Source organism: Eptatretus burgeri, chromosome 17 (genome assembly GCF_056783735.1).
Source record: "Eptatretus burgeri isolate ZD-2024b chromosome 17, Ebu_testis_v1, whole genome shotgun sequence".
NCBI classification, from domain to species: Eukaryota; Metazoa; Chordata; class Myxini; order Myxiniformes; family Myxinidae; genus Eptatretus; species Eptatretus burgeri.
In genome coordinates, this window is record NC_140977.1 from 28,395,123 (window position 1) to 28,416,725 (window position 21,603).

General features: G+C 44.6%; 1 long non-coding RNA gene across 1 annotated transcript in view; it reads right to left on the bottom strand.

Annotated features, from left to right (window-relative positions):
• LOC147009630 (uncharacterized) overlaps positions 1–19,583 on the bottom strand; it is a 51,649-nt gene extending 32,066 nt beyond the window's left edge. The window contains exon 1 of the long non-coding RNA XR_015053015.1: positions 19,396–19,583. This is a non-coding gene — a long non-coding RNA (uncharacterized LOC147009630). The remainder of the gene's footprint in view (positions 1–19,395) is intronic.
• Positions 19,584–21,603: the final 2,020 nt, after the last annotated feature.

Genomic DNA, 21,603 nt, shown 5'->3' on the forward strand with positions numbered 1-21,603 from the left:
GGTTCTTGTTGCTCGGGATGGAGAGAGGGGAATGGCTGACGCTGGGTCCCCCCCCAACGGGGCCTCGGGACCGCACTGACTCCGGCGAACTCTCGCCCGCGAGCCCTCCTCCGCTCCGCAACTCGCCCCTTGACCTCCACTCCGAGCTCCATCCCCCGTTCGTCGATCGGGCCCCATCTGCACTGCCTGCTTCGAGCTTCTTCCTTTCCACCATCCGTCCCCGTATATCCTCCACTGCTGACTTCTCCGACTCCACTTCGAGCCGCGCCGCGTTCGCTCTTCTATAGCCCGGAGGTGGGGCGCACATGGAAATACGCGGATCAAATCGCGTTTGGAGGCGGGGCTACGCCGCCCGATGTTCAACCATTGGATGGACGGAAAGGGGGCGTGAACCTCTCCTGATCCGTTTCTCTCTCCAAAAAGGGATCCATATGCTTCGCGTTTGGAGGCGGGTCCACACCGCCTGACGCTCAGCCATTGGACGGATGGAAAGGGGGCGTGAACCTCTCCTGATCCATTTTTCCTCTCCTGAAAGGATCCATGTGCACTCGCGGCACGACGCGTTTGGTAACAATCACCGAACGGGCTTTGGACAGCACGACGTTCGGTGTTGACAGGTGGTGTGGTTGATGGTTGTGGAGGGAGAAAGGCGAAGGTGGTGGGGGGGTTTGCTGTGGTGGTTTGGTTGTTGGCGGGCGTCGTTTGAGAATGGGGGTGAGGCGATGTTTGCGGGGTGGGGTTGTGGAGGTGAAGGTAGTGGCGGCCCAGTGCAGTTGTTTGGGGGCGTTGTCAGTGGTGGCAATCTGGCTGATGGGGGATGACTGATCCAAAATAACGACAGAGAAAAGAAAAACGGCTATCTCAAAGAATCGCAGCCCGGTGAACACGGAAATTCCCTCTAAACAACGGTGAGGAAATCTAACTACACACATACTTATCGTCATAACTGATCTAAGGACCCTTTATGGTGTATTGCAAATTTCCACAGCCGTAACAATATGCTACAATCAAATTCAAGATCGCTTGAGAAATGGCGGAGGAGATAGAATTTGAAAATCGTCATTTTCGCAACTTCAAAGGCCTCGTGACCTTGACCTTGGGTGACCTTGAAAGTCATACAATCGTGTACGTCTCATCGACCTCTATCAGGATCACTAATGACCAGATCTTCCGCTTCAACTTCATTGTGAACGGACGGACGGACGGATCAAAGGACATCGACACCCATATTATTAGGTCATGCTCGAAGAGATGACCTAAAAAGGAATATAATTCTTTGAGATTTACACCAAAAATGAATTACTTTACAAGATTGATTCGAGAAATGAATGTAAAGTATGAGGGTGATAATTCACCTTTTCTTACAAGAGAAGAGACTGAACAAATGACGACCATGTTTCGTGGATTGATGATTTATATTATTAACGATTGTCATTTTCAGGGAAATATCAACACAAGATATTGTATAAGTAAAATAATGGATTGTCTTGAAATTAAACCTGAACTTCGGATAAAACATAGTTTCCAAAAAAGCCAATAAAAAAATTAAATAACCTGTTTTCCAAATATATAAATGAATGATTTTTTTACCCATTTGGGAAAATAAGATAAAATTTAACAACCATATAAATCTTCCAAATTCATTAAGATGTCTCAGTTGGTTCAAAAAAAAAAAAAAACCTGGTTCTCATAGTTGGTTCAGGTGTGGGAAATCCTACTCACTTTTAAAGATGCTCCTTACTCCCAACTTTTTGGATTATGATAATTTAATAATTTTCACAAAGTCAAGTTTTCAACCTGAGTATCAACTATTCTCACAAGGTTTTAATGCTGGTCTTCAAAAAGAAGATATAATCGGTTTATTTAAACTTCAAAACAAACTAAATGATTACAACATTGAAGACATAAAATACTATTTTGTGATACACAGAGATATAAAAAGAAATCAAAGCCGATAACTTGTATTCTTAGTGATAATACGGATGATATAACCTTCTCCCCAAGATTTGGATAAATCAAAAAAGAACCTCATTATCTTTGATGATTGTGTTAAATGAGAGAAACCAAACGGAAATGGATAGCTCCTACACAAGAGGGAGACATTCTTCTTGAAATTGTATTTATCTTAGTCAATCATACTTTCAACTCCCTCGTCGCTCAATAAGAAACAATGCTAATACTTTTATTTTATTCAAGTTAAATTCAATAGATATAAACAATTTTTGGAGAGACAATTGTTCTACATTATGTAATATAAATAAAATGACCGTTTTTACAGCCATTTTTCCCTGCTGTGCAGGGGTTTGGCTTTTTCTTGAGGCAATGTTTTATGGCCGGATGCCCTTCCTGACGCCAACCCTGGTCGCCTCTTACGACACACAGGGATATGGTACACCTATTCTAACCAGGGCATACACCGGGACCAGTACACTGGTACTCATTTCGCCGACCTCAGAAGGATGACAGGCTGAGTCAACCCCCTGGTGTTAATTCAGTAGCCAACGGGGCTTGAACTCAGGACCCTGGGATCCCAAGCCACCATCCTAACCACTAAGCCAACACCAGGCTTTCTACATTATGTAGTAAAAAGGAATTTGGGGATGATATGAAGCACACGACTGAAAAATATAAATATATTGTTGTGAAACAAGATGAGATATTAAAAGATATATTCTTTTATTTTATAAACAATTACATATATAAATGACAACTATTATTATAAATCTTGTGGGTAAATCTGCTTCTGGAAAAAAAAAAAAAACTTTCATAAATCAAGGTTCTTGTATAGTAGAAATGAGAATATTGTAAATTTGCCTAAGAAGCACCATGTAGTTCGTATTGTATCAACAACAACGAGAGCAATAAGACCTGAAGAAGTAGAAGGTGAAAATTATTACTATATTTCAGTCGAGGAACATATGCGATTGAGGAATGAAGGACAAATATTTGAGAAGGTTATTCTTGGTACAACAAAATATTCACATTGTAAGAATGAGTTAAAGAAACTAAAATCTGGTGGTCTTGGGATATTAGAAACTAAGCCAGAAGGAATGAGACAAATTATTAAACATCTGAGTGGTAATGGGGTTAAGATTTTATCATTCGGTTTTGATGTTGATGAAAAAACTCAACGCAAATGTATGAAAAGCAGAGATACAAGTATTAGTGAAGAAGAAATTACAACTCGTATTAATGTTAATTAAGAATTTGATGAAATATTTAAAGAAAAGGATTTATTTGAACACATCTACTTTAATGATGAAGAAAAGGAAAATTTCCCTGTTGACCTTTATAATTCAGTGAACGATATTTTCCCATAAATAAATGGATGTGAAAGAAAGAGCAAAAAGATTTAAGGAGCATCAAGAGTTGGTTTCAAAGGTTGTAAAACAACAGGAAGTCATAAAGAAGAAAGGCAGACAGAAACTAACGGGTGAAGAAGCATTTGAAAGAAAACGAGAAATTTTTTAAACCACTTTGAAAAACTGCCCAAGAAAAAAATTATAGATGCTTCCACAGTTCCCACAATAGAATATACACTGAAAAAAACTTCAAATGTTAAAAGCATTCAGTCAAATGACGGAGGAAGAATTAGGGCATATAGGAGAATTCGAAGATGATGATGGATTATTTCAACAACTGGAAGAGATTAATCAACCCCCTGATTATATTGTGTAGGCTCTTCAAAACAATGAATATTCAGCAGATTCAAAAACCAAAGCAGGACTTATTCCAACAGAACAACCAGCAATATTTCATCTTGTTCAAGAAAAGGGATTGATATTTAATGATGAATTAAGGTTCTTGAGTTCTGCTCAACCCCCTGTTAAACTAACTCCGAGATTAATGTATCTTCTAACAAAAGATGGAAAACAAGGTTCAACTGTGAGGGATGAATCAAAGTATTTTGATAAACCATTGGATATGAAAAATAAGGATGATAGAGTATATATTGATCTGCTGGACTCTCTTAATTATAGGGTTAGTCTATCTGGTAAAAGTAGGAAGAATGAGAAGGAGAAACAAATTATTCAGGCTTTAAGTAGCCTTGGTCCAGGTGTTAGTTTTCTTCCAAATGACCCATCACAATTAGTAATGGACTGTTATTGCTGTTTGGTAGTTAGAAGGCTGGAAATAATTGTTTCAATGAAGCATCAGCCATTTTAGACCAGTTGATGAACATGAAAATAATTAATAAATGTCAAAACAAAGACATTTTATCCCACATCAAATAAGATGAGAAGCACAATCCTTAGTTTTAATTTCACAAGCGACCACACATCTTCATTTCCATACCCACTACAACTTGACGCAACAAAAGGATACGAGGCGTCTTTATTGTCGATGGAAACTTATAATACCTTGTTTAATATCACCGAGAGAAATGACAAGTTTAGTTATAATCCGGGAAGTGGATACAAAACGATAACAGTTTCACCCGGAGCATATGAGATTTCTCAAATATCTTCTGAAATTGCTCGCCTTATGAAAGAACAGGGTGATGAACCAAAAAATATTGTCATAGATATTCAAAAACATTCTTCAAAATCAATGATTAAACTTAAAAATAACTACAAAGTTGATTTCACAATTGATAAATCATTTTGAGAGTTATTGGGTTTCTCCTCAAAAAAGATTGAAACTAATGGGATGATTTACAGTGATAATGTCATTCAAATATCCTCAGGCATAAATTTGGTTTTAATTCACTGTGATTTGATTGATGGTGCTTTTAATGATGGAATAAGAACAAATACAATATTTTCATTCAGTGCATACTCAACCCCAATTGGTTATAAATTCAATATGTAACCCAAAAATCTGGTTTATCGACCTGTGTCAGGAAAAACCATATACAGAGTAAATTTTAGGAAAACCGACCAAGATAATCGCATGATTTCTTTTAATGGAGAAATTATACCAATCAGAATATACCTACGTGAAGTTTTCCAATAAATAAATACGATGGTTATTGTGAGGAAACACGAGTTGGGAAAATATAAAATAATTACAGGGGATGGGATGTTCCTCCCCATACAACAAGGGTGAAGGTATGTGTCTTGATAGAGGATACTATAAACCTAAGAGACAAAGGGGTGTTGGACATCAATTTAGAAAAAAAAAAAGGAGATGGGATAATTGATACTCTAATGGGTATAGGCTCAACTATTCTTAAACATAAATACCTAATTGGTTCAACTGCTTCTGCTGTGGGAAATGTAGTGGGTGCTATCAAGAGTATAAAGATGCCCAAAAGGAATCTCATAAATTGCAAGCAATAAAAGATATTAAGAAAGGCAAAACTCAGTTGTCTCCCCAAGAACACCATAAAATAATTCAAATACTTGGGTCAGGGTTTCAAAAGTTTAAACATCTTTTTTCCTAAATAAATACAAGTATGGAAGCAATTGATAGTATCTATGATTTGGATGATACCATTGTCATCTCAAACTCTATTATAAAAGAAGACTACTGCAAGGTAAATGAAATAACTGGAACAGACTGGAATGCAAATGGAACAAAAAGTTTTGAAATAAATAATCAACAAATTTATTTGAATCTAGCCAAAAGTTTCTTGTTGTGTAAATTTACATTCACCAAGGCCACCCCTTAGTGAATTTACATCCCACCCCCCACCCTTCCCCACACACATACGGGGAAGGGAGTGGAGAGGGATGAGGAGGGTGGTGGTTCGTTGGGGGAGCGCACCTACCCCCTAACCCCAACCCTTCCCCAACCACCCACCCCCACCCCCTCCCCTTTATTCTTTTCTTGTAATTCAAAATCAGATAATTATAAGGAAAGCATTTATAACTAGAACTGCCACTTTACAACTGCTGGCAGTGATGACCGGGTACCCGTACACGTCGCCTTTGATACGACGTGAGACTTAAACGACGGTCGCAAAGTTTCGCGACGATAGGAAGAGCGGTTCCGGAGAAAACGATATTTAATGTTGTTCTTGAACCCGATGTGGCTGCCAAACCGTGTGACCTATCGATTAGAAATTAACAAACTTATATTCACCACTCGTGTGCGATACGTACGTGAAGTTTCCCCTCAATCTGACCGGCCGTTCTGGAGAAGAAGATGTTAGAAGGTTTTCGGGTAAATTCGATGTGGCCGCCAAACCGTGTGACCTATCGATTAGAAATTAACAAACTTGTGAAAGGATGTCTTGGGGAAAGTGTGCGTGAATTTTTGCCTCGATCTGTCCGGCTGTTCTGGAGAAGATTTAAAAAAATTTATTAATTTTCAATCCAAGATGTCTGACGAACCAAGTGTCCTATGACATCACAAATTTATATTCTGCTTCAAACCGTGTATTGAAACACGTCTGTCAAGTTTAGTGTTAATCGGAAAAGGTGTGTTTTTCTATCCAAGATGACCGCCACACAATGTGACTTGTGACGTCATAATTTTTAGCACGTCTTATTTTAGCACTTCCTTTTTTACTCTTCTTCTTTGTTATTTTTTACTCTTCTTTTTCTTCATTTTTTACTCTTCTTCAATTTTTACTCTTCTTCTTCATTATTTACCCTTCTTCCTCTTTTTATTACTCTTCTTCTTCATTTTATTACACTTCTTCATTAGGCCAAAAAAAAAAAAAAATGTTGCATTGGCGTAACCCGCCCGACCCTAAAAATTCCGCCGACCCTACGTTTTTTTTTTTGTTTTTTTGCTATCGATTTCAAGTATCTTGTTGATTGCGATCGCGATCGCAAAAACCCGGAAGTGTTTCGGACAGAACCCGCCGACAAAAAGGGTGGTACTCGAGCCGGGGGAGATTTTGGGAGGGATTTATTAGGATTTATTAAATTTTTGGATTTATTATCCAAAAATTTTGGGATTTATTAGGAAAAAAAAAAAAAAAAAAGATCCCGACCGACCTACCCTATTTTTCAGTGACCCGTTACGCCAATGCAACATTTTTTTTTTTTTTGGCCTTATTTACTCTTCTTATAAATTAAAATTAAGAGAGCTCGGCTTTGTTCTTCTTCTTCTTCTTCTTCTTCTTCTTCTTCTTCTTCTTCTTCTTCTTCTTCTTGTGGTGAAGACAGATCCTTTAGGACTCGACTCTTTCATATACAGGATCCGGATCTCCTTAAATACTAAACACTTGTACACATCCTCGCATTGAGGGTGCCTTTTGAGAGCGTCTATCATGAACTTTTAAATATATTCGGAAATTTGCTTTAAAGTTTCAAAAAGTTCATGTTACTATTTAGAGATTATTCCATTTAATGTATTGTAATTTCATAAATACACTATTTTCTTGTCATGAACGACGATCGTCCATGACGGGTCTCGCTATTGGCTCCGTCAAGGCATGTGACGAAATATCGGAAGTTGTTTTTTTCTTCTTCTTCTTCTTCTTAAGTTCGTGTTCTTCTTCTTCTTCTGGTGAAGACAAAACCTTTAGGACGCTGCTCTTGGACACATTTGTCCTTGTTAACATATGTGCAGGCATGGGAACAATTATAGTAGACAAATCTTGCTTCGATAGGATATGTGTTCCAGAGAAAACATTATTTAATATAATTCTTGAATCCAACATGGCTGCCAAACCATGTGACCTATAAATTAGAAATTAACAAACTTGTGAAAGGATGTCTTGCGGAAAGTGTGTGTGAATTTTTGCCTCAATCTGTCTGGCTGTTCTGGAGAAGAAGATTTTTAAAATTTATTAATTTACAATCCAAGATGGCAAACGAACCACGTGATCTATGACATCATAAATTTAAATTCTACTTCCAATCGTGTAGTGGAACACGTTTGTGAAGTTTCATCTTTATCGGACAAAGTGCGTCATTCTATCCAAGACGGCCGCCAAACCATGTGACATCATAATTTTTAACGTGCATGCAGGCATGGGGGTAGATTATATTGGCCAAGTTTCGCTTCGATAGGTAATGTGGTTCCAGAGAAAACATTATTTAATATAATTCTTGAATCCAACATGGCCGCCAAACCATGTGACCTATCAATTAGAAATTAACAAAGTTATATTCACTACTCGTGTGCACTACCCAAACCTCGGCCTTTGATACAACATGAGATGCATGAGATGAAAAAAAAATTATATTCTGCTTTCAACTGTGTGGTGGAACATGTCTGTGAAGTTTCGTGTTAATCGGAAAAGGTGCGTTTTTCTATCCAAGATGGCCGCCAAACTATGTGACTTGTGATGTTATAATTTCTACCATGTATGCAGACATCATGGGGGATGACAGTTGCAAATTTTCGCTTCGATAGGTTAAGCCGTTCCAGAGAAAACATTATTTAATATTTTCTTAAATCCAACATGGCCGCCAAACCATGTGACTTGTGACGTAATAATTTTTACCATGTATGCAGAATTGATGGAAGATGGCATTTGCAAATTTTCGCTTCGATAGGTTAAGCAGTTCCAGAGAAAACATTATTTAATATTTTTCTTAAATCCAACATGGCTGCCAAACAATGTGACCTATCAATTAGAAATTAACAAACTTGTATTCCCTACTCATGTGCAATAGGTTTGTGAAGTTTCCCCTTGATCAGATCAGCTGTTCTGGAGAAGATGTTTGAAGGTTTTAGGGTAAATTCAAGATGGCCACCAAACCATGTGACCAATCAAGAAGAAATTAACAAACTTGAGAAAGCACCACATGGGGAATATATGTGTAAAGTTTCGTCTCAATCTGTCTTGCTGTTCTGGAGAAGATTTTAAAAATTTATTCATTTTCAATCCAAGATGGCTGCTGAACCATGTGACCTATAACATCATAAATTTAAATTCAGCTTCCCATCGGGGACCCTAACAAGTGTGTGAAGTTTCGTATAAATCGAATAAGGTCCGTTTTTCTATAAAAGATGGCCGTCAAACCATGTGACTTGTGATGTCATAATTTTACTATGAACGCAGACATTATGGAGGATGATAGTTGCAAATTTTCGCTTCAATAGGTTATGTTATTCCAGAGAAAACATTATTTAATATTTTTCTTGAATCCAACATGGCTGCCAAACCATGTGACCTATCAATTAGAAATTAACAAACTTATATTCTCTACTCGTGGGCAATAAGTTTGTGAAGTTTCCCCTTGATCTGACAAGCGTTCTGGAGCTGTTTGAAGGTTTTGGGTAAATTCAAGATGGCCGCCAAACCATGTGACCGATCAAGAAGAAATTAACAAACTTGATAAAGGACCTCATGAGGAATGTGTGTAAAGGTTCGCCTCAATCTGTTTTGCCGTTCTGGAGAAGAAGATTTTTAAAATTTATTAATTTTCAATCCAAGATGGTTGACGAACCATATGACTTATGACATCATAAGTTTACATCCTGCATCCTATCCAGTAGTGGAATACGTGTGTGAAGTTTCCGGTTAATCGGATAAGATGCGTTTTTCTATCCAAGATGGCCACCCAACCCTGTGACTTGTGACATCATAATTTTTACTCTGAATGCAGACATCATGGAGGATGATAGTTGCAAATTGTCGCTTCGATAGGTTATGTGATTCCAGAGAAAACATTATTTAATATTTTTCATGAATCCAACATGGCTGCCAATCCATGTGACCTATCAATTAGAAATTAACAAACTTATATTCCCTACTCGTGGGCAATACGGTTGTGAAGTTTACCCTTGACCTGACGAGCCGTTCTGGAGAAGACGTTTGAAGGTTTAGGGTAAATTCAAGATTGCCGCCAAACCGTATGACCGATCAACAAGAAATTAACAAACTTGATAAAGGACCTCATGGGGAATGTGTGTGTAAAGTTTCGCCTCAATCTGTTTAGCCGTTCTGGAGAAGAAGATTTTTTTTTTTAAAAATTCCCAAAACAAGATGGCTGCCGAACCAAGTGACCTATGACGTCATAATATATTTTTTCTACGGTGAATTGTTGTGCAGATGAGGCTCAAGAAATTTCAGATTTTTCCGATGCAGCGTTGTACCTAACGAATTTTGACCGGCACACCTCTTGACCGATGACCTCACGAAAAAAAAATCACCCCTGTTTCCCTTGAGGAGCTTATTCAAATGTATGAAGCGAAAAAAAATTTCCATTGCACTGTTTCAGAGATAGAGGTCCAAAGTTTATCGGTTTTTTTAAAGATGGCGCCCGTACCACGTAACCTATGATGTCACAATTACCACTTAAGTTTGCTATCAAAAAAGATACATACTACGGTGAAAATTGTGTCGATCGGACTTACCGTTCCAGAGAAAAAGATTTTTAAAGCGAAAGAACCAGCAAATTGCCAGCGGAAAAAGAATAAATAAGAAATAATAAAGAATAAAAAATAAGGAAATAAACAGAAGAAAAACAATAGGGTTCCCTGTCAGAATGACAGGGTACCCTAATTAAACAAAAGTAATAACATTGAACAAAATCTTCTTTCGCAGCAGTCTGATGGTTTGTTTTGGTTTTGAAACTCGATCAACATATTCTGTTCAAAATAGAGTGAAGAACAATTAGGGTATATAAAGATGATTATATTGTTGCGGTATTCGCGCCCGCCGGCGTGCGAACGGCCACGTAACTCGAATCGCGACACGTCGCCCACCGGACGGACAATCCAGTCGTGACCCTCTCGGACTAACGCCGGGAACCAGTCACGGGTGGACCTTTCGGTCTCACCGCGATGGAGCCAATCAGCCCCCGCGTGGGATAGGGTTGCTCGCCGAATTCGACCTACCTAAGTACCCACGCGGAGGGTAGACCGGGCGATCGCACCTCGCCGCAGGTCGACTTTGGACACGGGCCACTTAAGCGACCCGTTCCGTACTATCAGAATAACCGAGCGGTGTTATCGTCGACCTCGACGGTTCGATTAATTATCGGGCGTATTCAGCCCACTACCAACCCTTTACGTGAAGCAAGATGGGGATTCAATGGAGGAAAAGACGAAGCGAAGCGGGAGAACAGTTCAACAATAAAGCACATTTATTCGCGGCACACGGGAAGCACACAAATACAATTCCACCAAATGCACACAAAAAAAAAAGAAAAACACAATTCAATTTAAACAAAAAGCAAATATAAAAGCGAAAACACAATGCAGAGCTAATACCGACTACCGAGCACACGGCAACACTTATACAATTCTACTTCACAGACGGCGCCGACAACACATACCCAAAACCAAGGAAAAGAAATACCCCCAAGAATGAGGCGGGCCTGAGGCCGAGACCGGGTCGCGCCTACCCGTCTGGTGATGAGACGCGGAGCGGCGATGGCGCCTCACTCCGCGGGCCTCGCGGACAGTGTCTGGCAGGGGGTGGGAAAGGGGGCCCCCTTGGTCGCACTATCTCAGCGCGGGGGGAAACAGGAGGGGGTTGTTGATGCTCGGGGTATAGAGGATCTTTATTATCCCTGGTGTGCGTCTCCACCTCGGCCAGGACGCGCTGCCGGCCTCCCTCGGGCGTGCAGCTCCTGGCACCGACGCGAGCACCCCCTCGTCTGCCTTCGCCGCTGCCGCCTCTCCGCCTCTGGACTCTCCACCCTGGACTCTTCTTTGGGCTCTCCTCGTTCGACTCTCTTCAGCTTCTCCAGCGACTGCAGGCTTCGGGCTCCAGACTTCCACACGGCTCTGACTGACGAACACCGTCCTTTTATCCCCCCGTAGCTTCGCCTTTGACCCCCTCCCTTTGACCTTTCACCTCGCTCCCCATTGGCCCGAGAAAAAGTGGGCGTGAAGGCTTTTTGATCCACAAATTTGCATATATCGATCGTTCTGGAGGCGGGGCCAAATCGCCCCTCGCTCACCGATTGGACGGCAAAAAGTGGGCGTGTGTCGTTTTTGATCCGTTTTTGAAGCACAAAATCCGTGATTTTGTACACGCTGTTCGACGCGCGCTCTGCATGAGTCCAACACCGGTACCCACAGCGGGGCAAGAACGGTGGCGATGCTACGGTTGCGAGGTGTGACGGGAAGGTCGTGGCGGTTGTGGTGAAGCGGCGTTGTGGTTGGTGGTTGATGTTGTGGTTGTGGTGGTAATCATGGCGGTTGGTCCAAAATAAAGATAGTAAAAGAAAAACGGCTATCCTGAAGAGTCGCAGCACGCATAAATGACATGTATTCCCACTAGACAACGGGTTTGGGCCTAACTACACATGCACTTACCGAGATACCTCACCTAAGGGACCTGAATGGTGGTTTGCGAATCTGGTAACCACAACACTACCCCCTTCCCTTTTTACAGACTCGTCCCGAGTCGTCAAATTTTCGTGTGCCATCATGTGTAGTTTTCCCTAGTACATTTTACCTACGGATCCCTGAGTGCGACATTCATGGTATTCGTGTCCCCAAAATAAATAACCTGAGGGCTGCGTAACTATCTAAACAAACTCACTCACACGGACGACTTAAATAAAATTGCCGGCGCTAGGACAGACATGCCGGGGGCGCACTCATATGTACAGTACATCTTAACCTTAACTTACAAATTTTACACTAAACCATGGCCCAGGATCATTGAACTCTGCAAAAGAAAACAGTTAGCAGGAAGCCAGGCTGCCCACATGCAGTCTCTGGCTCAAACAATGCAGGTGACAAGGAACGTGGCTGGCTGCTCACACGCAGTCCAAGGCCTTCCCTTTTGAACTGAACTCAGTGAACCACAACGGTGCTTGGGCTGCACAAACGCAGTCTCCGTGCCAGCTCAAGTGGCACACGCAATGAGCACAACGAATGGATGGATGAACACAAACACGGTGCACGGGCCGCCACTGCAGGCCCGTGTTGTAGCTGCCAACAGGGCAGTTCTCGCAGCTTGCAAACTGTTGCCTTGATCCTGGCGCACATGGAAATGAACAGGGGGGGGCAAAGCAAAAATTTAACGGGGCTGGTGAACAGGGGGCAGTGGGCATGGCATGGCAAAGGCAGCAGGCAAACACAGCCCGCAGAAGAAGGCCGCTGCAGGCAAACTCAGCCCGCAGAACCAGGCCGTTGCAGCACAACACGGCCAGCCGATGGCACAGGCCTTGCAGCAAAACAACAGCTGCCGATGAAGTTGGCCGGCCTCCGCCTTGAAGCAAAACACGGCCAGCCGATGAAGTTGGCCAGCCTTTGCCGTTCAGTGGAGGTTGGTGGAGGGAGTGCGGTGGTGCTGGCCACTTGGAAGGCGGGCTCGGACCTACCTACCTGTCTCCCTCCCACCTATCGCCTTTGCCTGTCACTGTACATACCCACTCCCTTAATTTGTCAAACCCCAATTTAGCCCCAACTTAATTTTTTTTGTTGTTTTTATTTTTACTTCCCCACTATAAATCGTCCCCTAACCCCCTTTATCGTCCTTGTTCGGCTAACCTATCCTGTCACCTAGCCTACTCCCAACCCCTACGTTCCCTTCCCGGAGGGGAATAAGGGAGAGCTAACGTCCTGTGCCGAGGCCCAACGAAGCCTCAGAATGGCCTCCCCAGAGTTCGGCGATCTAACCCAAAGTGGGTCCAGCGGCCCACAACGACAGCGAGGGGATGGATGGTGCGGAGGGGTACATCTCCTAATCTACCCTAACCATTTAACTGCTAAACTACCCCGGGGCTTTCAACAAGCGCCTCTCGCTTAAACTATTGGTTCTAACAACCCAGATTCCCGTCGCCTGTGTTGGTGTCCTTACAATTTCGGGCCTCGCCCCCCAATTTTCTCTCCGTGCCCTCACACGGTCTCCTGGCTGGGACACGTGGCTCCCTTTGGCAGGCACGACCCTCTGCCGATTCTCCCGCTATGGCACCCCCGGGCACTACACTGCCTCCGAGCCTACCAGCTCCCTAACACCGGGGAGTGCCCCCATGGCACCTCCCCTGAAACGCACACGTGGCAGGCCGGCCTCCCGGGCCCCTTTCCGAGGGTCACCCGTGCCCACATCACTGCCCACGCGGCTAATGGCGCCCCGGGCCCCCGCACCAAGCAGGCGCACCCGTGCCCACTACTCTATCCCGGCCCCCCATGGGCCCTTGGCCTACCACGGCCGACAAGCCTGGTGCCCGGGGTACCCACTCAGCGATACTCACCTTTCGCAGCCACGCTCCCAAGCCCGTCAACAGGGCTCCTGCACCCCTCCAAATGGGTCTCGAGCCTACTTTCCCACCAACAACAAAACGACCTCCATTTTGTAAATTTGACTAACCCAGCTAACTCACTTTATACTGACCCCGGGGTCCCTTGGGCAGGAGTCACTCCTCCCCCCCAATCACTCATCGCACCATGCATTCCCCATTCGCTCCATTCACACAGACCCGCTGGCCTCACTCACTCACCATGTACTCACCTCACAACTCTCCAACTCAACACACACACCGCTGAACTCTGCCATCCTTCTATCTACATCCCCTAACTAACTCGTGCTCCCACGTCGTCCCTTAAACTACAGCACGTTCCTTTTAACACTACGTAGCTAAGCTACGTCCCCACTACACATTCACAAGTCTGTCACTGTCTCCAAATAAATCATTTCATTTCCCAACCTAAATCTGGCAACAATCCCTCTAACTAATCCATTCCACGGACTCCATGAGGACTTACCCCTGCCCCATGGAGTCGGTCTAACTAAGCTAACCCTTCCCCCTAACTAGTTTTCATCCTGTGCCCAGGATAAGGGGGTCTTTCACCCCTTGCCCAGGAATCCTGTACACCCGAAAGTGAGGCTTGCTTTTTTTTTTTTTTTTTTCCCCATGCGCAGCACCTGCGCGGCAACTCGCGCTCTTTGCACTTTGCAACTGCCCGTGACGTCATGCAGCTGCACGTGTTCCTCGTCCCTCCTTGGACGGGACCATCCGGCAGAGATACCCCTCCTGCCGGATTCCAACCCCACGTGCAGCCATGGCGTCACCGTGCGCATAAAAAAAAACACAAGCCACACGTCTCGAGGGGTTCCCCACGCGAACACATGTGCTTTGCCCGTTGGAGCTTAACACACACGATCGCGTGGAGAACCCGTCCGGTCCAAATCCGTTTACCTGCCTAAACTTTGTCCGTCCGCGGGATCGGCAAATCCACCGCGTGCGTTTCCGGACCGGGACTTCACTCTCGCAAGCGAGCACGTGGTGGTCTCGTGCGTTGCACAGCACGAACCGCGTGCTCACTGCTGGGTGAACCCGGCACGGTGCCCGAAATAGCTACAGCCGCTACTCGGCTTTCGTTTCTCTGTCGCCGTCTCCGTCTCCATTCCACACACGCATACCTGCGTGTAACGACGCACACAGTCCACACCATTAAACTCACACCGGGAGACGCGGCTGCGTGCTCCCGCATGCCAACCGACATCTCCCTCACATACCGCTCTCTCACACACACGGTCTCCCTTGCACTCGGCCGTTCACTCACGCGTGCCTCACTACTCACACAAACCATACTACTTACACACGCGGGGGCACTCACCCGCGGTGCCTCATCCACACTCCGTCCCTCATCCACACACGCGGGGGAACTCACGCGCGGTGCCTCACTCATACACACGGCGACACTCACACACGCGGTCTCTTCCACACACGGTGCCTCACCCACACACGCGGGGGCACTCAACCACGGTGTCTCATCCACACACGGCGTGCTGGGAAGCACGCACTCCGGCACCATCGCCACCACACCACTCACACACGGGGTCGCTTCCACACACGGGGACGCACTCACACAGGGACAACCACACTGGGGATTTGTGTCCCCACAAGGGTCTCCGGGGCCTCTATACCCCCCAAGCTCTCCGTGCACCCGTTCGCAGCACTCCTCCCCTCAACCTCGCAAAGCACGACCGAACTCACCTGGTCGTGATCCGCCTCAAGGGGGCATACTCCCTCCCCTCGTTCCTGGAGGAGGCTATCCAGCTGCTCGCACCGGGTCCCTGCACGCTCCCCGAGCTCACCCCCATTATCCTCCACTACCTCCGTGTGTGTGTGTGCGTCACTTACCCCGTCTTCCTCGTGTAGTCTTTCCTCTATTTTTTCTATCTCCCGTGTCTCTCCCAACTCTTCACCCTTTACCTCCCTTGTCTCAACTATTATTTCCTTTGTCACGGCCTTCATGCCCGCCTGCAGGCATCGGCCCATGTTCTGCGTCTCACCCCGGAACTTTTTCATCTCTTCCCTCATTTGCTGTGTATTCGCATCCATTTTTTCGATCATTTGTTTGTTCATGCCTTTCATTTCGTTTGTATTTGCATCCATTTTTTTGATCATTTTCTCAAACATTTCCATCGTCCGATCCGTGGACGAATTCGCACGTGGGGGCCGTTTGTCCGCCACCCCAGCCACTGCGCCCATTTCGAACTCTGGGTTCAGTTGGGGGAGTTCATGTTCCTGCACAATCAACATTTCCTGCTCGGGGATTCCATCCTGGACCATGGATTCTACACTACTACACATATACATTTCTAATACCCCCGGCTCCCGCTCGCCTTGAGACGCCATCTTGCTTCTCGTGAAGGGTTAATTTAACTCGCTCGTAATTTGGAGGGAATCGGGGGTCGCTTCTCTCACCCCTGGACCGATTCCCGTGAATTTCGCTGGAGACAGGAGAGCCCGTTTTCCTGTTCTCCGATACCAGTGCCGCGAGGAGGGCGATGAATTTGTATCGCACGACCTGACACCAGTGTTGCGGTATTCGTGCCCGCCGGCGTGCGAACGGCCACGTAACTCGAATCGCGGCACGTCGCCCACCGGACGGACAATCCAGTCGTGACCCTCTCGGACTAACGCCGGGAACCAGTCACGGGTGGACCTTTCGGTCTCACCGCGATCGAGCCAATCAGCCCCCGCGTGGGATAGGGTTGCTCGCCGAATTCGACCTACCTAAGTACCCACGCGGAGGGTAGACCGGGCGATCGCACCTCGCCGCAGGTCGACTTTGGACACGGGCCACTTAAGCGACCCGTTCCGTACTATCAGAATAACCGAGCGGTGTTATCGTCGACCTCGACGGTTCGATTAATTATCGGGCGTATTCAGCCCACTACCAACCCTTTACGTGAAGCAAGATGGGGATTCAATGGAGGAAAAGACGAAGCGAAGCGGGAGAACAGTTCAACAATAAAGCACATTTATTCGCGGCACACGGGAAGCACACAAATACAATTCCACCAAATGCACACAAAAAAAAAGAAAAACACAATTCAATTTACACAAAAAGCAAATATAAAAGCGAAAACACAATGCAGAGCTTATACCGACTACCGAGCACACGGCAACACTTATACAATTCTACTTCACAGACGGCGCCGACAACACATACCCAAAACCAAGGAAAAGAAATACCCCCAAGAATGAGGCGGGCCTGAGGCCGAGACCGGGTCGCGCCTACCCGTCTGGTGATGAGACGCGGAGCGGCGATGGCGCCTCACTCCGCGGGCATCGCGGACAGTGTCTGGCAGGGGGTGGGAAAGGGGGCCCCCTTGGTCGCACTATCTCAGCGCGGGGGGAAACAGGAGGGGGTTGTTGATGCTCGGGGTATAGAGGATCTTTATTATCCCTGGTGTGCGTCTCCACCTCGGCCAGGACGCGCTGCCGGCCTCCCTCGGGCGTGCAGCTCCTGGCACCGACGCGAGCACCCCCTCGTCTGCCTTCGCCGCTGCCGCCTCTCCGCCTCTGGACTCTCCACCCTGGACTCTTCTTTGGGCTCTCCTCGTTCGACTCTCTTCAGCTTCTCCAGCTACTGCAGGCTTCGGGCTCCAGACTTCCACACGGCTCTGACTGACGAACACCGTCCTTTTCTCCCCCCGTAGCTTCGCCTTTGACCCCCTCCCTTTGACCTTTCACCTCGCTCCCCATTGGCCCGAGAAAAAGTGGGCGTGAAGGCTTTTTGATCCACAAATTTGCATATATCGATCGTTCTGGAGGCGGGGCCAAATCGCCCCTCGCTCACCAATTGGACGGCAAAAAGTGGGCGTGTGTCGTTTTTGATCCGTTTTTGAAGCACAAAATCCGTGATTTTGTACACGCTGTTCGACGCGCGCTCTGCATGAGTCCAACACCGGTACCCACAGCGGGGCAAGAACGGTGGCGATGCTACGGTTGCGAGGTGTGACGGGAAGGTCGTGGCGGTTGTGGTGAAGCGGCGTTGTGGTTGGTGGTTGATGTTGTGGTTGTGGTGGTAATCATGGCGGTTGGTCCAAAATAAAGATAGTAAAAGAAAAACGGCTATCCTGAAGAGTCGCTGCACGCATAAATGACATGTATTCCCACTAGACAACGGGTTTGGGCCTAACTACACATGCACTTACCGAGATACCTCACCTAAGGGACCTGAATGGTGGTTTGCGAATCTGGTAACCACAACAATATTATGATATTAATAAAATAACAAGCAGTCATAGACTGGTACTTACAAAATCGTCAACTTGACCTCTGACCTTGTCTAATAAAAGCTGTCTCTAGAGAAGGTAGCGACGCAAACCTGAAGTTTCTACGATGATTCTGTACCAAATCTCTCATAAAACATCCGTATTTTACCAGAATTTCGACAACAGAGTGTTAAGCATACTTAACCGTTACCAAAATTGAAGACAGGATTGAAATTGACTTTAAAACGAGCGCGTAATGCCATGTTTTACAATCCCCCTCATTTGCATAATCTTCAGTTCAGCCTCAGATACGACACCCGACATAAATCTCATAAAACATCCGATTTTTACCAGAATTTTGACAACCGAGTGTTAATCATACTTAACCGTTACCAAAAGTGAAAACAGAATTGCGATCCGAGTTAAAACGAACTCGCAACGTCGGCCGAAGCAAAAATCTCCATTGCTCCACGCAATTATTTAATATTATTTTATCAAAGTCACAAAACCATAATATTCGGCCATCCACCAACAATCTTTACATAATCCGACGGCTTAGTGAGTCAGGCATGCGACGATAACCTTTATTGGGATAAAAAATGACTTTTAAACACCATCTTTATCGAAAACACCGTCAGCGCGCACACGCAAAATCTTTACGTGACTCAACGCCGCGTCTGCTTGAGCGCGACGCACCATGTGACGAGCCGTGAAGCGGCGAGTGAAATATTTTTTATACAATCTTAAAACGTCTCCAAAACATCCGATTTTTACCAGAATTTCGACAACCGAGTGTTAAGAGTCCTAAGTGATCGCAAAAACCGAAGACAAAATTAAAATCGAAGTTAAAACGAACTCGTAATGTCAACCGAATACCGAATACTCCATTTCTCAACATGAATTTACGGAATTATGTTTGACCTCACTGTGACCTTGACCTTTGAGCGATTTTGACCAAAATCTAATCAGTGCTAGCCATCACCCTCCTGAATCAAGTGGTGTAATTTGACATTGGTAGCTTCTTCCGTTCGAGTTATCGTGCCTACAAACAAACACACAAACAGAGGACGGAAGTCATCAATATACTTATGAAATCTTTAGATTTCGTAAGTAATAAATATAACATTTACCTCCAGAAGATAGTGTCATGTCAGATTCCTCCAGAAGATTAAGTTGTGTTTGGTTCATCCAGACAGGTGTTTAAACTGAAATAATAATAATAATAATAATAATAATAATAATAATAATAATAATAATAGTCAAAGACAGACAGACACATGCGCACGCACGCACGTACACAGAGATAAAGACATAAAGACATAAAGACATAAAGACACACAGAGGGATAATTTCTCACCTTTGACTCGACTCATTCAAGATCAGAAGACGTGAGAGGACTTCTTGCCAGCCAACAAAAATATCATTCAATTCTTTTCTGAACGATCGAATGTCTTCAAGGAAGTCATTCATTTTTAGCCATTCATCGTGTAATTCAAAGGCCTCCTGTTCTAGATCAGTTATCAACGATGTTCTTACTGGGGACAACCTGTTAGAAAAAGACACACCATAATTATTGGTTGTATAGTGATTTAATTCAGCATAAAAAAAAAACAAATAATGAATTGGGTTAAGGATCTCACCTGTCATCTTGTGAAAACGACTGATCCGCAAGGTTGGAGAAATTATCTGCACAATCCATTCTCAAAATAAAACACACTCGCAAGTTGGTTTAAATAAGCAACTTGATGATGTAATGGGAGATTTCACAATGGTTTTTTCAGGGTGTGTCCCACATAGGAAATGACTTTGGAATTTTTTTGGCTTGGTTCGGGCGAGGCAGCTTGGCTGACTCCAGACTGACTCATTTTAGCATGAAAATGAAACAGCTTGCTTTGAATGAATTTGAGAAAACACGTTTAAAAGCTGTTTGAACTTCCCTTTCTTTCGTGCTTGAAGAGATAAAGTGAATATACTCGATGGAAATGAATGTTATAAGAAAATTAAGTTATTTCCTAAAGGAGAACATGACCAAATATTGTTGGTTCGCTCTTTGAGTGGAATGAAAATATGAAAGGGAAGAAATGCTTTAGTCAGTAAGTCTCAATCTTTCATCGTCTCAGTTTTACATTTGCTTTTATGGGAGGGAAGGGGATAGGTGGGGAGAAAATGGTCTCCTATTTTGGGATTTTGGGGCTTGAGTCAGAAAGTTTTTCCCTTTTTCCCCATTCATTTGAATGGGAGTCCCAGATTACCATTTATCATCTACTGCTGGGCGAGAGAGAGATCCAGGTGCAATACCGAGCACAGTCATTAGGGCCAAGCCAATAAAACATTAACATTTACAGACCCTCTTCCACATAAGTAAGCTGTCTTACACGTTCTCTCTCTCCTTTTCCATCTCATCAACTGTGGATGCATAAGAGCGGTCACTATGGCAAGTCCCGACTGCTGATCCTTTCAGAGCGACCACACAGACACGCACCGCTTTTTCAGTTTCCTCCTTTCACCTCACCTACACCTCACCCGCACTTCCTCAAACCATGCATTGTAGACACCCCAGTATTCCTCCTCTTTTATCGCTCCTCAATGTTTGGGCCACATGGGTTCATCAACCCCACGAGGCGAGCAAAGAGGTTGAAACCACCTCCTCATTTTTGTGTCTTCTCTCTAAATCTACACTTTCTCGGAATGACCCTGATGGCACCTGTTGTGTTTGTAAGTAAGATGATTGTGTAAGTATTAGTATTAGCTTGGGTTAGCTCTGCACTGTATCTTTAGCTAACTGTATAACTGTATTTTTTTCCACATCTCACAAATCCTTGCGCTCTCTGCTGTTTGAATCTTCCCTGTAAATAAACTCATTGCTTGCCTGTGCCACATACCTTTCCTCGCACTTTCTTTATTTTAAATTAATGTTCTGCATTGTAATTCAGTCAGCTCATAGTGTCCTTTCCACAATTGGTCCAGCGTAGTCTGCATGTTTTGTTAGCTGGGAAGTTCTACCCCACGTGATTTGCTCGTTAGCCAGTGTTGAGGATTTTCCTCAAAAATCCTCAACATCAACACCAACATACACGAGAAACTCACTGTATCGCTCGGCAGTAACCCGAGTGTGCGCAGAGGGCATGAAACTCGGTTAATTTAGTCACTTCCTCAGGTAAATGGAGTTTAGACGGATAACCCTGTTAGAGTTGAGGTAAATTGACGTTCGTAGTTGCTTAGCAACCCGCCGGGCCACGGAGTTATCTGCGGCTGGTGGCCTCAGGACCTGGCGTTCAAGAAGAACTCAAACGCTTCCCCTCTTCGCGAATCTCAAACCTGGATCTGCAACAATACGT